The sequence below is a fragment of the Rhipicephalus microplus genome, chromosome 5 (genome assembly GCF_043290135.1).
Source record: "Rhipicephalus microplus isolate Deutch F79 chromosome 5, USDA_Rmic, whole genome shotgun sequence".
In the NCBI taxonomy this organism is placed as follows: domain Eukaryota; kingdom Metazoa; phylum Arthropoda; class Arachnida; order Ixodida; family Ixodidae; genus Rhipicephalus; species Rhipicephalus microplus.
This window is the reverse complement of record NC_134704.1, coordinates 127,887,752-127,903,014: the sequence shown is the minus strand read 5'-3', so window position 1 is coordinate 127,903,014 and position 15,263 is coordinate 127,887,752. Positions and strand designations below refer to the sequence as shown.

Here is a 15,263-nt window from a genome sequence, read left to right as displayed (position 1 = left end):
TTTTTTATTTTTCTATACGCCTCCTTTGAGCACATGCATGATATCAGAGCTTCTTATGATACAAAATGTGGGCGCCGTGGCTTAGTTGGTTAAAGCACCTGTCTAGTAAACAGGAGATCGTGAGTTCGAATCTCACCGGTGCCTTGAAAGAAAGTCTTTTTTATTTTTCGATACGCCTCCTTTGAGCACATGCATGATATCAGAGCTTCTTATGCAACAAATGACGTGGGGGCCGTGGCATGGTTGGTTAAAGCGCCTGTCTAGTAAACAGGAGATCGTGAGTTCGAATCTCACCGGTGCCTTGAAAGAAAGTCTTTTTTATTTTTCTATACGCCTCCTTTGAACACATGCATGATATCAGAGCTTCTTATGCAACAGATGACGTGGGCGCCGTGGCATGGTTAATTAAAGCGCCTGTCTAGTAAACAGGAGACCGTGAGTTCGAATCTCACCGGTGCCTTGAAGGAAATTATTTTTTATTTTTCTATACGCCTTCTTTGAGCACATGCATGATATCAGAGCTTCTTGTGCAGCAGATGACGTGGGCGCCGCGGCTTAGTTGGTTAAAGAGCCTGTCCAGTAAACAGGAGATCGTGAGTTGGAATCTCACCGGTGCCTTGAAAGAAAGTCTTTTTTGTTCTTCTATACTCCGCCTTTGAGCACATGCATGATATCAGAGCTTCTTATGCAATACAAAATGTGGGCGCCGTGGCTTAGTTGATTAAAGCGCCTGTCTAGTAAACAGGAGATCGTGAGTTCGAATCTCACCGGTGCCTTGAAAGAAAGTCTTTTAGTTTTCTATACGCCTCCTTTGAGCACATGCATGACATCAGAGCTTCTTAAGCAATTCAAAAGCGCCTGTCTAGTAAACAGAAGATCGTGAGTTCGGATCTCACCGGTGCTTTGGAAGTGTTTTTTATTTTTCTAGACGCCTACTTTGAGCACATGCATGATATCAGGGTATTCAGTTTCAATATTTTTTAACTGCCACAGTGACAAAAGGTACATGGTCTCATGTAATTAGGGAAATTAGTTCGTATTATTCGCAGAAATTGGGAACCCTACTTGGGTTCAGATGCGTGAAAGTGAAACGCGCATTTCATAACTCATTGCTCCTCAAAGTAAGAAGATATGCTTTCAAATAAAAACAGTAGCAGTACTCGCTAACTTTGAAGCAGTAAACACTTGTCCGAATCAGGAAACGCTTGTCGCTGTCCATGCGGTAAGTGCAGGTATAGCAACCTAAAGTCCGCAACTGTGCTACAGTACGGAATTGTCGAATAGCATGCGCCAAGTTAGCTGGCGTTGCGGGCGCAGCATTTGCGCATGGGGATCAAATGTATTTTCGAATAGCATTTGTCTTCCGCAAACAGTCACGTACGCTCGAATTACTGCGACGGGGCTTTTTGGGCCTTGCGAGCTGCTCGCTATTTCAGATTTTTTTTTTTGTTGGGAGACTGCAGACTAACGGCGGTCAGCGTTATGACGCATGCGTAGTGGCAGTGACCGACACGAATGGCGTTCGCGTATGCTATTCGAAAGCTCCCTAATGACACAGGTACTTGTTTCTGGGTGCTCATCTCGAAAGAGAGCATCATAAGGTTCGGGGAAGACCTCAGGGCGTATACTTACACCACCACAGCCTCGGCGAGACAGTTGAGCTTCCGTCGCTGCTGTGGGAGGCAGAGAATCGCTGACGGTAAGCACTTACTGTCTGAATAGGTACAAGCGCGCTTCTGGCCTGGTTTTCAGCAGAATGAACTTCATAGCCGCTTGAGAGGGCAACCACCCTGTGGGAAATAGGCAGCACAGGACAGGCCGACCTATAGTTGAGATCACCCCGTTTTGCTTTCTTTTTAAAGCATGTGCATACAGAAAAGTAGCGATACAAAGTTTTTGTGAGTAAAATTACTGCCATCAAAGTCACTACCTATTCAGTACAGCTCCTAATACCCCTGCCTACGATCAACATGGCCCTCTGTTCAAGTGCTTCGTCTTTTCATCGAGGGTGACAAATGGAGCATACTGCTGCGAAAAGTTACGCGAAATATGAAGTAAAAAGGTGAAAATTTGACAACGATCGTGCGTCAAAAAAAGTGACGCGGTAGGTGTGGTTGGTTTATGGAGCTTGGCGTGTCACAGCGACTCAGTATATATATAAGTGACGCTGTTGTGGAGGCAGCATTGTCTCGTTACGCTAAATTATATTTAATCCTTATAAGATTACTTCATGCTTTTATCCCGACAAAGAAACACGGTGCGCGATGACATATTGAGAGAACAATGTGGACCCAAATGCATGAACGAACTATAAACGAGAACATATGTGAATACATTTATACGTACTAGTCAATGCCTTTGCCCGGCATAACCTAAAACAGCAACTTCCAGGTTGTACAGAAACTTGCTTTGGATTAGCATACGTAACAGGGTGAGGCTTTCAGCTTTCCTACGAGTGTACCATCGTTTTATATCGGTTCAAACTACATCAGTAAAATATGCTTCATTTCGGGTTTAGTGTTTTATCGGCGCACACTTGCGTGGATATGCTACCGTATTTTTAACCTAAAACTGCGGAGCGAGAGCGTGTGCTGGGCCGACACTTATTTTTGTTCAGTCGTATAGAGTGCATGCACCTTCCTCTGCAACAGCAACTTTGCCGTAAGCGCGCTTTTATAATGCATTGGGGATCCACATTCTCGTACGAGTCTTTGTTCCTAATTGCTGGAGTACACTGGACTGTGACACAAAATACATCTTGTAAAGAAGAAGGAAGGAACTGCTTTTAATGGCGCTGGCAAAGCAAACAACAGTAAGAACTCCTTAAAAGGGCTGGGTATTATAATGAAGCTACGGTTACTATACTTAGCCGTTGAAAACCAAACAGACGGAACTTGCGGCGTTCTTCACTTGTTGACCGATACACAGCAGCTTCTCGCGCTGCATGGTCGTCTCAGGGCAACTTGCTTCACGCCAAAGGCTATGTTGAAGCCTTCCATTTTTTTCTATCAGCTGATAGTCGCTACTTTTTATTATCATCATTAATATATTAACCTTGTTTTTATGAAGTCGTCTCTTGATCTTTTTTCTGAATCTTTGTTCTTGAAACCTTCAGAAAGATAATGCAAGACATTACAGGACTTTTAATGGTTTTATATTTCCTACAAAGTAGTTTAGATTTTTGTTTTGAAAAAGTGCTCATCTTTCATGACCGCACACTCATGAAGCATAACGCTGACGGTTGTGATGCTGTTATTTGGCTGGTTGATTATATTGCTCGTTAGACTCCCGCCACCTCAAAACGGCTGATTGGGCGAGTTGGCGAAGGCCACGATATGCCTCGTTCCTCTCTTTAGCCGTACGCGCAGTACATCAGCGTGGGTCCGAGTACTCCGAGAATCATGCAGAGGGCCGCGTCCTCGTTTGTCTCGTCGCGCCGCCCCGCCGCAGTGGTCTAGTGGCTAAGGTACTCGGCTGCGGACCCGCAGGTCGCGGGTTCAAATCCCGGCGGCGGCGGCTGCATTTCTGATGGAGGCGGAAATGTTGTAGGCCTGTGTGCTCAGATTTGGGTGCACGTTAAAGAACCCCAGGTGGTCGAAATTTCCGGAGCCCTCCACTACGGCGTCTCCCATAATCATATGGTGGTTTTGGGACGTTAAACCCCACAAATCAATCAATCAATCAATCAATATGATCTAGGTTTCTTCGGCAGCCCGCAAGGCTCAGTCATCTCCCCACTGCTGTTTAACATTGCAATGTGCGGCCTTGCTGCCAAGCTCTCAAACCAAAAAGGTATCAAGTTCGTCATCTACGCGGACAACGTCATCATATGGAGAGTCAGTGGCTTCGAGGGCTCTGTGGAAAGCATTATTAAAGAGGCCGTCAACTCTCTTAAAATGTACATAAAGAAAATGGGCATCAAACTCTCGCTGTCCAAGTCCGAACTTCTTGTATATCGACTAACGAGAGGACGACCTAAACCTGGAAACTGAAAACCACTAGCTGACATCGACATTAGGCTGCACACGGCATCGGGGCAGCATACTTCGATAGTGAACTTTATACGCGTTGTGGGCGTGATAATCGAGGCTAATGGACAAATCGGTCGCACGATCGACCATTTCACTTCCAGCGTGGAAGGAGTCATCCGACTGATCTCACGCATTTCGAACAGCCGGGGTGGCCTTCGAGAGGACAACCTACTCACACTGTTTCATGCATTCTAGATGATCCACATAAGCTATGTGGCATCTATGCACAAGTGGCTACTCCATGAAAAAAAAAGTTGAACACACTCATAAAGAAAAGCACCAAGCAAGTTTTTAAAATTCCTATTCCAATGCGCACAGACACCGAGACCTTATGAAACTTGCAGTCCACAACACGTTCGAACAAGTCATCGAGGCTAAACAAACGGCACAGGTTGCCAGGCTTTCAGTCACATCAGCGGGAACAAATTCTCTGGTTGACACTGGAGTCAATGCCCTGACGCTCGGAGCGCAAAATACGCCTTTTGGAGATTATATGCGCTCTCGCATCAAAGTATGTCCCCTTTAAGAAATATGCACCCACGTCACAACGTGGGCAGGCGTGTCGCTCAAGCCTCCTCTTTTTTAGCGCGTGCTCACGCCCACTCGTCTGTTTCGTCCTTTGTCGATTCCACCCGGTACGGCGTCGGTTGGAATCACTTCTTACAAAGCAGGGAAGATAGCCATTGCACTAGCTCTCCTTTATCCACAGAGAACAAATATTTACACGGACTTGAAATCCACAGCCAGGGCCCTTGTTTCTGGTTTCATTAGAACTCTCGCTCACAAGGAACTCACCCACCACACTATCATTTTGTTCTCTGCACTACTTGGCTTGAAGGTTGGGGGCCTTCCCAATGTCAATGAGCTAGCCCACTTGAAGATGCGAGGCTTCATCTACAACTCCGGGACTGGCGCAGCTCAGACAGAGGAATCGGCCCTCAGATTTCATGTTAGGAACCTTTTAACTACCTTCAAGCCATAGGTCCTTTCCATTGCCATACGAAAAGTTGTCTAGGCCACAGGCAATCTCCCTTCGCATGCTTCAGACAGGAACATACCCCAGCCTCGTAACCTGCAGCCATTACTCCTACATTTTAGAACTTTGTCCGGACACGATCACAGTGATTGGAGCCACATGATCTGGAGGTGCCCCTCCTTACAAGGAAAATATCAATAAGTTTCCAAAAATTCCTTTCATTTCTTGCTGAATAGCCCGATCATCACACAACGACTCGAGGCTGTCCAGAAGGCCCGCGATGTGGCGGTGAGGCCTCCCCGTCCCAACGTGAAAGCGGCCCGCGATCTTACCCTTTAAAAGGGGAGTGGATTCCTTCAGGACCCAAATAATGTTTTTTATCCATCCATTAATCTCTAGGAAAGTCGCATAACGTGATGACATCATATTACATCTTCGCATAGTTGAAAAAAGCCGATCACGGAGGCGGTGCATAACCAGCGTAGGGCAGAACGCTAGCATTGTCTCCAATTATTTAGGCCATATAAGATAAACACGGTAGGTGCAAAAATGTCTCAGAGTGAAGCACAATATGTTAATTGCATTGAACGAGAATAAAAGGAGAGGATGGTTTTCGCCTTTCAGTCGTCTTGGTTTAATCCATAAGAGGACCTCGGAGTTGTTTTTCTTTATCACTATTTTAAAATAAATAAAGGCAATGTATTTTCTTTTCGTTTGATATACGTAGTAGTACACAACATAATCACACACTAAGGCCGGCAAATGGTGATGTTTCAATAGCCTGAAATATGAAATAAAACGCAAATGCTGTAAAACTCGAATGCAAGTATCGAACCGGCAGCACGGCCCGATAGACTCCAGCCGAATACGTACAGTGGGCATGACATGAAATGCAACACAAACATGTAGTATCTACATTCAATGCTGTTTCACACTTGTTTTTAAGGGCTTGTAGCCTGGATGAATGACAAAAATGCAATGTTTTTGTATTATTCTCGTTACAAAGAGCATATAGCGACTTCTTATTGCCACGGTGGCCAGAGCCCGGTGAAAACAGCGCGCCGCTATGCTATAGTGTTACTTTTCATCCCCCTTGTGCCAGAAAAGACTGACAGAAGCCCGCATGCAATTGAACTCGCATGAAAACACGAATTAGCGAGCTTCCTAATACGCGTGAGTGTTCAGCGACAGCTTCCCGTAGCCTTAGAGAGCTTGCATGTCGATTACAGTTTCAGAATTCTATAACAGTGAATGGCAAAAGTGTTGGACATAGAAGAGCCCGTTGAAATAACAGACTAGTATATCTAAATATGAAGTATTTTTCTCTTGGAATATGAGAACGCTTTCAAATTTGTGATTTCAGAACACTTTATTGCACTACGGATCAAGTCGGTAGTCATAATCGAACAATTATATAGCCGAACGAGCCACATCAGCCATTGCCCGGTCCAGGATAGCGAATATTTTGTTCCCTCCACATGCCGGCGATAACTGCGAAAAAAGAACTAATATGTACTTCCCTTTTCGTCAGCTATGAAAGCTCATAAGAGAAAACCGACATCGCCATATGTAAGAAGTATCTTGCGGGCTGAGCCTAAATGTGGCCGGGCCATAACGATGACACAGACATTGCTATTAGGTTTCAAAAGCCAATTACATGCACTGGTAAATACGCTCTCGACGGTCGTGAAGCTATTCTAATTCATTCTCTTTTCCAGGACAGCAATTATAGGCGACGAAGATTACGACGATGACGATAATCACGATGGTGATTTTACAGGGCAATGGGCATCTACCACCTGAGAGGTATTCTGTGCCCTTTCATGTGCACCTGTGAGAACAGGTGTACATATCTGGCACATGTGCATGCATACCGTTGCTCACAGGTGCACATATCTGGCACATGTGCATGCATACCGTTGCCCATTCATGCACATGCTGTGCACGTGAGAGTGTTCTGTGCAAATTTCGTTCACCTGGTTCGTGCACATCGTTGCACAACCTGTGCAACTAAAAGTATCCTGTGCACTGGGGGGTATCCTGTACCACCTGTGAGGTATCGTGTGCAATCTTCTGCAAGAACTGATTGTTATTGTGTTGACACCTACCACTTCAGTAGTATCCCACACAATCCGAAGGAAAATGCCTGGCATCGTCATCATCAGGGTCACCGTAGTAGTCAGTACAAAGCAAATTGGTATTTATTGATATTCAGTTAGTTTACACTTTTTTTGGGCTTCTTTCACGGTGAATCTTTGCTAGTTTGTTCAATAGCATCTGATAACAATGTTCCAATGAGTAACAGAGGACGAGAACGAAGATAAAACTTTGCACCTTATGAGATATATTGTCACAAATGGAGATAATAAAAAGTATTGATAGGGCTTTAGTCCGTCTTGCAGGTCGCGGGTTTTATTCCGGCCGTGGTGGTCACATTTCTATGGAGGCATTGTGCGATGTCAGTGCACGTGAAGAAACCCAGTTAGTCGAAATTTCCGGAGGCCTCCACTATGGTGTCTCTCATAATCAAATCCAGGTTTCACAACACAAATCTCTTGATATTGTTATTCGTTCATTTTACCACAATGCTGTAAACCAGTTTACACCCTTAAGAATGCTTTGCATGTCTATAGCCAACACCCTTCTATGTGCCCTGTGTCTTTTTCCACTTAATTTAGTTTATCGGTCACAGGATCTAGTAATTGGAGCTTTTGATGGTTTTCCTTGCAGGTATTTCGGCGTAGCTGAAGAGCATCTGAGCTGTTCATTGCAGCAACCAACCGCATTCATCATACCAACTGAAGCACTAGTTTACTTGTAAGCACTATATGACCCTGATATTGTAAACTAGTATTCATCAAAATGAAACGATTTGAGTGAATCCGAATCACCTCGACGCTCCTCGTTGCACCGTATGCTCCGTAGGATAGCGCTGCGCCCATTACCAAAAAAGTGTCTCTACCCTGTCATCAATTAAAGCGCCCTTGCAACGCTTTCTGTTGGAGAAATAAGATTTCATGAACATGAGGCACGACAATCAACAGAATATACGTAGTCGGTCGTAAACCAGGTACAATAAAGAGCGTGCCATTTCACCACCAATCGGAAGATCAACAACATTTGTCGCCATGGCCGTCGCCGAATGGTGACTCATCTATTGTAGGAAACCTCAAAGATCTCAATACTATTTTCTCACACCCTTTTATCCTTCAAATAAAATTATAATTTGCTTAAGTACGCTACACTGCTATCCCAATGTCGAATAGTATGGCAGACCACACCTTGCATGGCAACGACAAAACGCTCATATTTATTCAAATAAAAAAAGAACAGCTGACACCAATAATTCTTGTCTTGAAAAAACAACTGAAATGATGGAGTGGAGTCGAGGCTAAAGTTAGCGTAAGGGATGAATCCCCGATATCTTTTGTTTGCGGAGTCACATTATCAGGCCCCATAGTACTCTGGAATTCACAGTTAAAACGTCAAGAAAAGACACTTATGTTCAATATACTGAGCACAGAAACAGTCTGGTCCAATCGAATACTGACTAATATGACAATAAAAAGCAGCCGTGATGGCATATTACCGTCACCAGACCTTGCACCAGATAATGATTCAGTGGATGATCCTGAAGATAATCCCGGAGATGATGGGCTAGGTGGCCCAGGAACGTGCCCTGGACGAGATGATGGACCAGATGCTGGACCAGGTGGTCGGCGATTTTCTTGTCTACCAGCAGGTGGTTGACCTTGACCTCGTCCTCGGCCAGCTTGCGGCCTTGGTCGAACTGGTCCTGTTATACGGCTAACGAGGCCACTGAAACAGCCAGGTGGAACACAGCCGAGTGCTCGGCCAGGACGTCGAGTGGGGGCGGCGTCAGCACATGAATGACTTTCATTCAGCATCACTGGAAGGATAAAAGCAAAAGCAGCCAAGAAGACTTCATTTTGAAAGCTTCCAAACACCACCATCATTATAACGCGAATATATAGCACTTCATATTCTGGGTCTGAGCGGACACCTTTATATACGTTTTCCAGCGACGCACACAAAGAGAAAGATGAACTCAAATAGTTTCATAAGTATATTTACCTCAAGTACACCTTCTGATTCTTCACGAGTAATAATATAAGAACAATTAGATAGCTGACATTTGCATACTTTAAGGGACCGGAAACTATTGCGCTGTCTTGCTATGAGTGAAAGTCTGGAGGGATGAGGTAACTAATTAGTGTATTCACCAACTCAAAGAGAGAACGAGTGAAATTGGTCATGAGCAAAAGGGGCTACGATTTCTGTGCTTTTCATGCTGATGATAGCTCCGAATCATTCACAAACATATAATGCGACATTTGTGAAAGTTACATCAGTGGTGGTGAGGGGAACTGAAAATTGTAGTCCTGTGCGTCTTTTGTGCAGCGTTTTATTCCAATGAAGAAGATGCTTTATACAATATCGCTGATGATTTTCGGTATCACTAAATTTGGGTAGTTGCACCGCTAATTTCTCATCGTTACCAGTAAAACGAATGCCGCAAGTGTGACGTATTAGCCTGAAATTTGTTATAGTGTAGAGTTTTATGTGTCATGGCCTTACAAATTTACATCAAAGGGTGAAAAGTAAAAAAAAAAAACGTTTGCTTCACAGCCGAAGAGGATGGTGATATTACTTTTACGTAAGATTGTCTACACTGCAGCTAGAAAAATGCTCACGGAAACACTCTACTATTTACAGGAGATACCACGTTTTTCATATGGAACGCAATGATTGATCGGTAAGAATAAAGAGCTCAATTTCACTTGTTGACACTTATCTCATTCAAACTATAGACATCGCAGAAAAGAGGCTGCTGTGATCTGCCGGTGGTTGCTGTGTGTGAGTTCGCATTCAATGAGACGACAGCCCTCTTTGTGATGATTGTCGTAGCCAGGAGACCAGACAGCACACCTTATTGAACGTATTTGCTACAACACAAAAATACAATCATTTTCCATCCTTTAGATTGCGCTGAGCGCATATAATGTCAATATAGAAACCAGCCTCGTAAGGAGTCCGCAAACAACATCGTGCCAAACGACCGTGATATCCTTCTAGAAATATAAAGACAACCAATTTGCAGAACAGTTGCTGATAATAGGAATGCAGTATGCCGCGGAAGAGTGACTGAATGTGATTTATTGTAAGCCCTGCCTCTCTCTGTTCGCGTAGTTGCCCACGTCTGTAAGGATATACGCCAAACGCGCCAAACGGTGACAGAGGATGATGGAAGTGCTCATACCGTTTATAGCTCCACTATAGTCACACTTTTTAAGCTTATTTTTTGACCCGCCCTTTCTCTTTCTCTAGGGTAGGCTGTCTAGTTATTGAGCGGGTTATTCTGAACAAGACACAATGTCTGCCTTTCACCTCTCTCCCAATGAATTCCTTTCTGCTGCATTCAGCCCCGTCTAATGTAAATTTTTTTTCTTACTAACTGAGCAACAGTGACGACTGGAGAGAAGAGAATGGTAGAAAAAGAAAAGTAGGTAGGTCGGACATTCTAGGATAACCGGTTTGCTAGCCTACACGTGGGAAAAAATATTGAAAGAACGAGAGGAAAGGAGGAAAGGGACAGAAGGATAGCACATCACACAGCATGTGCCTAAACACCTAGTTAGTAAGAGTTCAATAATCTGGCGTGGAACACAACACTTTCACAGGCGCTTGACCAGGCCCACCTTCCTCAAAAGCCTCAGCGGTTCCTTGGTCTCCTTGAGCTACATTGGTCTTTGTCGACGACATGCCAGAACACATTGAACAGACATCTGTCTATTGTGAAGGCGCGCTATAATGGATTCTGGTGATGTCCCCTGCACTATGTAGACCGGACAGTCACACAGTATGCGACGTTCTCGTTGCCATCATCAGACCCATATAGACTGCACAAAAATATGTTTTCGCTACAAAATTTGTTGTCTACGCCTTCGTTCAGCATCATCATCAGCCTAACTGTACGCTTTCTGCATGGCAAATTTCTCTCGCATGTACTACCAAATTATTTATAGGTCGAGATAAAGCTGCTAAATTTCTGCAATAATATTTGTAATACTAGGGCCACATTATCATGCTATATTTTTTCTAGTAACTCAACAAACGCTACCTATGTAGCGGTAGTGATTGTGATAGTTTTAAAAATTCTGCTGTATTTGATGCTTCTCGGATATGCTCGTTGAATTGTATGAAAGCAGCTCACCTATCAGCATATTGATCAATCATATAATTCTTACATGCAGCGCATGTCACATTGAATTCGCAAAGAATGGTGTAGTCAGCCTTTAGAAATTTTTAAGGCCTGCACCGAAATGGAATGCGATAATGCTCAAGTGTGTATTCGATTGGATGTGCAAGTTTTTGTACTGGTTGCACAGGTACTCTTTGTGCCGTAGAAAGCTGTAACAGATGAGCTTCCCCGTAACGCTTTTTTTCAGTTGAGCTGTAGCTATTTACATAATTTCTGATCGTCCCTTTCTCAGAACTATTGCTTTCTAAATCAAAAATCCAGAAGTATTCTCCATGATTGCCTACAGTTGGCTTTCATATTTGTTGTATGTTACTAGTCGGCAAGCGTGCCGAATGGCTTAGCAATGATGTCATTGACGACGGGGTTAAAATGGACGGATGGATGGATTGATATGGCTGTACCTTTTAGGTCAGGCCATGGCTAACGCCACCTAGCCGTAATACTTAGTGAACAAAAACTAGATTCATCTTTTTTTTCCCTTTCAAATAGTGTAAGTTTAGGACTGCTATACTTTGCAGTGCAGAATTTAATTTTCACTCGTGCCTTGATTGTAGCTGCCAATCAGATAACCTCCTTCTAGTTATTTCTACCCACTTGAAATCTATTTTACCGTGGAAATGAATTGCAGCAGAATCGAAAGTTGGGCTAGTTGGATATGCATCGCATAACTGTCAGTTCAGCGCACGAATAAACAAAAAGGAAGAGACGACCTCTCTTTCTTTCTGTTTATTCGTGCGCTCAAACTGACAGTTATACTATTTCGCCCTCCCTGTCACTAAACCCTATGGTAGTGCTTTAAAAAGCGCTGGGGGTCGGGCTTCCAGAATCGAGGTTCCATGACGCCATCTCGTTGCTGTTGCCCAAACTAAGCACGTCTGATGGGGTACATCTATTTTCATCACTTTTTTGAAATCTCCTCCCAAGTCTCGGACGAAGTGTCTTTTTCATAGGACGCTTGTACCCGTGTTTCAAATTTTCGATTTGTTTTCCCCCACAAATTCTGGGAGCTACCACTCCCTCCTTGCGAGAATGGATGACGAAGCTTCTCAGAATCTTCGAGGTGGACAACCAGTACGTCCGGCAGCGGCTAGGAAGCGTGGGACTACCTCAAGTGGCACAAACAGCGAGGCAACGGAGTTCTACTCAGATGGCTTCGAGTCATCGGACGACGACTACACAGTCATTATGAGCCTCAATGCAAAGAGGAAACTGCTACGAACATCGTCAACGGCGAGTTTTTTTACCACGCAGGCTACCGCACAGCGTTGGCCGCACAGTATACTCTTCATGGCTGTGGACCCTTCAGGCAACCTACGGCGGCTTAACAGGCAAGTCCTCTCTGCATATCTCGAAGGACTCGCTCCAAATGAGATTTAAGACGGGAAGATCAACTCACGGAAGAATGTACCGGCAGTTGATGTTCTACCCCGTAGTGCGCTGCAAAGCCTACAGAACTTCACGGAAATCGACAGAGTCACAGTTAAATCAGTGATGCCTACTGACTGTAAGGGCAGTGTTGGCGTCATTTATGACGTGGACATTTCCATTCCCGCTGACGATTTTCCAATCTTGATAAAGCCAACTACAGACGACATCCTCATCAAGCACATCACAAGGCTCGGTCAGTCACGTTGTCTGAAGATTGTTTTTGAGGGAGACAGACTTCCACCACACGTCAAAGTTGGCCACGTTCACCACCAGGTCCGTCCATACATACCGAAGCCCCTACAAAGCTACAGATCTTTCATGATGAGACACGTAAAAAGAAGTATGTACCAGCCATGTTGAGTGCCTGCGGTGTGCCGAACCTGATTCAGAAGACACCTGCCACGCAACTTCGTTCAAATGCTCCAAATGCCACGGTGCTTTTAAAGCGTCGTCTAAAAATTGCCCGCGAGTGCGAAATGAGCGCGCGGTGCTAAAACGCATGGTGCGCGACAATTAAACTCACAGAGAAGCTGCTGCTACTGTCAGGCGACGTCGGCATCACCAAAGAAGATCATCAAGGAACGCGACATTTGCCGATAGAGACACGCCATCTCTCACAAAAAGAGCTGCCCCCATTATCAAGCTATGTGACGGTGGATACACCGAAAACAAAAGCGGGGTCAACACTCCCCCTCGTGAAAAGTGGCCATCCCTTCCACGAACACTGCCTGAATCAAAGGTGCATTGAATCCCGCCAACCTAAAGGTCCTCACAAACCACTGATGCAACAATAACTGAGGATCACCAGGTCATTAACATGTTTCAGACCCTTATGAGCGCAATGCACATGCTCTTAAACAACATGAACTCCCCGTCAGCGCAGAGCGCACTCCATATGCTGGACACTTCGAGTCCGGTGCTTGCAGCTCTAAGGTAAAACCATGGCCCGCGACATGTTATCCTTTCCAGAGGAGGTCAAGAACGCATCTGTCCTTCAGTGGAACGCCACAGGGCTCAGGGCACGTATATTTGACTTCCGGCAATATGTATTCACGAACAACTTCTTGATAATTGTCATTGGTTAACCGAACCTGTCAGCTCGCATGAGACTGTATGGATATGAGTGCTTTATGTCTTCTACCGACGGAGAGCGCAGCAAGGTTGTTGTGTTCATACGGCGCGACTTATGCTCGTCACCCTGTAGCCCCTGATGAAGAAAACCAGTACGTTTGCCCAACATTAAAAGCAAGAAGACCACATTCACAATAATCGGAGCCTACTTACCTCCATCAAGTCGTCTAGACCCCGAGCGTTTGCGCGGAATTTCGAATTCAACTCTCCAGCCATGGGTGATAACCGGCGACTTCAATGTCCACTACTACTTATAGGAAAGCTCCAGGGTAAACACTAGAGGTAGACAGTTGGTGTCTTTTACTTGTGAATGTGAGCTTATCGTCGTAGATGACGGCAGCCCCACTTATCTGCGTGGATGGGCTTATAGTAGTTGCCTGGACTTCAATTTCGTCTCACGCTCGTTCGCCAGCAGAGTGCACTGGTTTTCGGATTTGGAAACAAGGCATAGTGACCACATCCCAACATACCTGAACATTGACGGCTTTCCAAGTCTCAAGTCCTCCAGAGCCGTCCAGTGCACTGATTAGCATAAATACAAGTTAATCACCGAAGACTATGTTGGCGGCTCACCCTTCAACCTAGAAGACGCAATGAAGAGTGCCGTACAGTCCACCTCATCTCGCAGTGATATGGACATTGGCGGCTCACCTTTCAACCTAGAGGACGCAATGAAGAGTGCCGTACAGTCCACCTCATCTCGCAGTGATATGGACATTGAACTCGAAAAACTCCGAGCTGTTCGTCGTCGTGCAGAATGACGTCATGAACACATGAAGTCATTTGCTGATCTCAGAGTGGCCAGACGCACACAACAGAAAATACAGCGTGACATCGACAAGTTAGATAAGCAACAATGGGTATCTTTTTGCGAGTATTTGGATCCCAGAAAGCTTCTGTCGCAAATCTGGAGAACTGTCCGGGATCTTCGTAGAACCATTACTCTGCGCTACCCATTTAAATCTCTGGCACTTCACTTCGAAGAGGTTGACGTCGCAGAATCTTTCTGTTGAAGAGTTGCCTGAGGGGAAAATTCCACAGGGAAGAAGACGCCTTGCTGCTCTGTATCCTCACGTGATTCCCGAATGAAGTGTTCGTTTTCAATGGAAGAACTAAAGGCTGCGCTTGATTTGTGTAGATGTTCTTCAGCGCAAGGACCTGACGGCATCACTTACCACGCTCTGTGTCACCTAAGAGATCAAGCTCGGAGGGCACTCTTGCTGCTGTTCAACGACTCCTGGCAAACTGGCATGGTTCCACAGGAATGGGTCAAGTCACCTGATTTCACTTCTCAAAGCCGGCAAGTCACCTTTGGACATTTTCTTTTACCGCCCGATTGCCCTCGCGCGCAGTGTGGAAAAAGTTGTGGAAAGAATGATTTCAACGCGTCTGGAATGGTGCTTAGAGTTCTACA

At 45.0% G+C, this 15,263-nt stretch overlaps 2 non-coding genes across 2 annotated transcripts; both read left to right on the top strand.

The window, feature by feature from the left end:
• Positions 1 to 70: 70 nt before the first annotated feature.
• TRNAT-AGU (transfer RNA threonine (anticodon AGU)) lies at positions 71 to 144 on the top strand. Its single transcript has one exon. It is a non-coding gene; the product is annotated as a tRNA-Thr (tRNA).
• Positions 145 to 702: 558 nt separating this feature from the next.
• On the top strand, positions 703 to 776 carry TRNAT-AGU (transfer RNA threonine (anticodon AGU)). The gene has a single exon. It is a non-coding gene; the product is annotated as a tRNA-Thr (tRNA).
• The last annotated feature ends 14,487 nt before the right edge of the window (positions 777 to 15,263 follow it).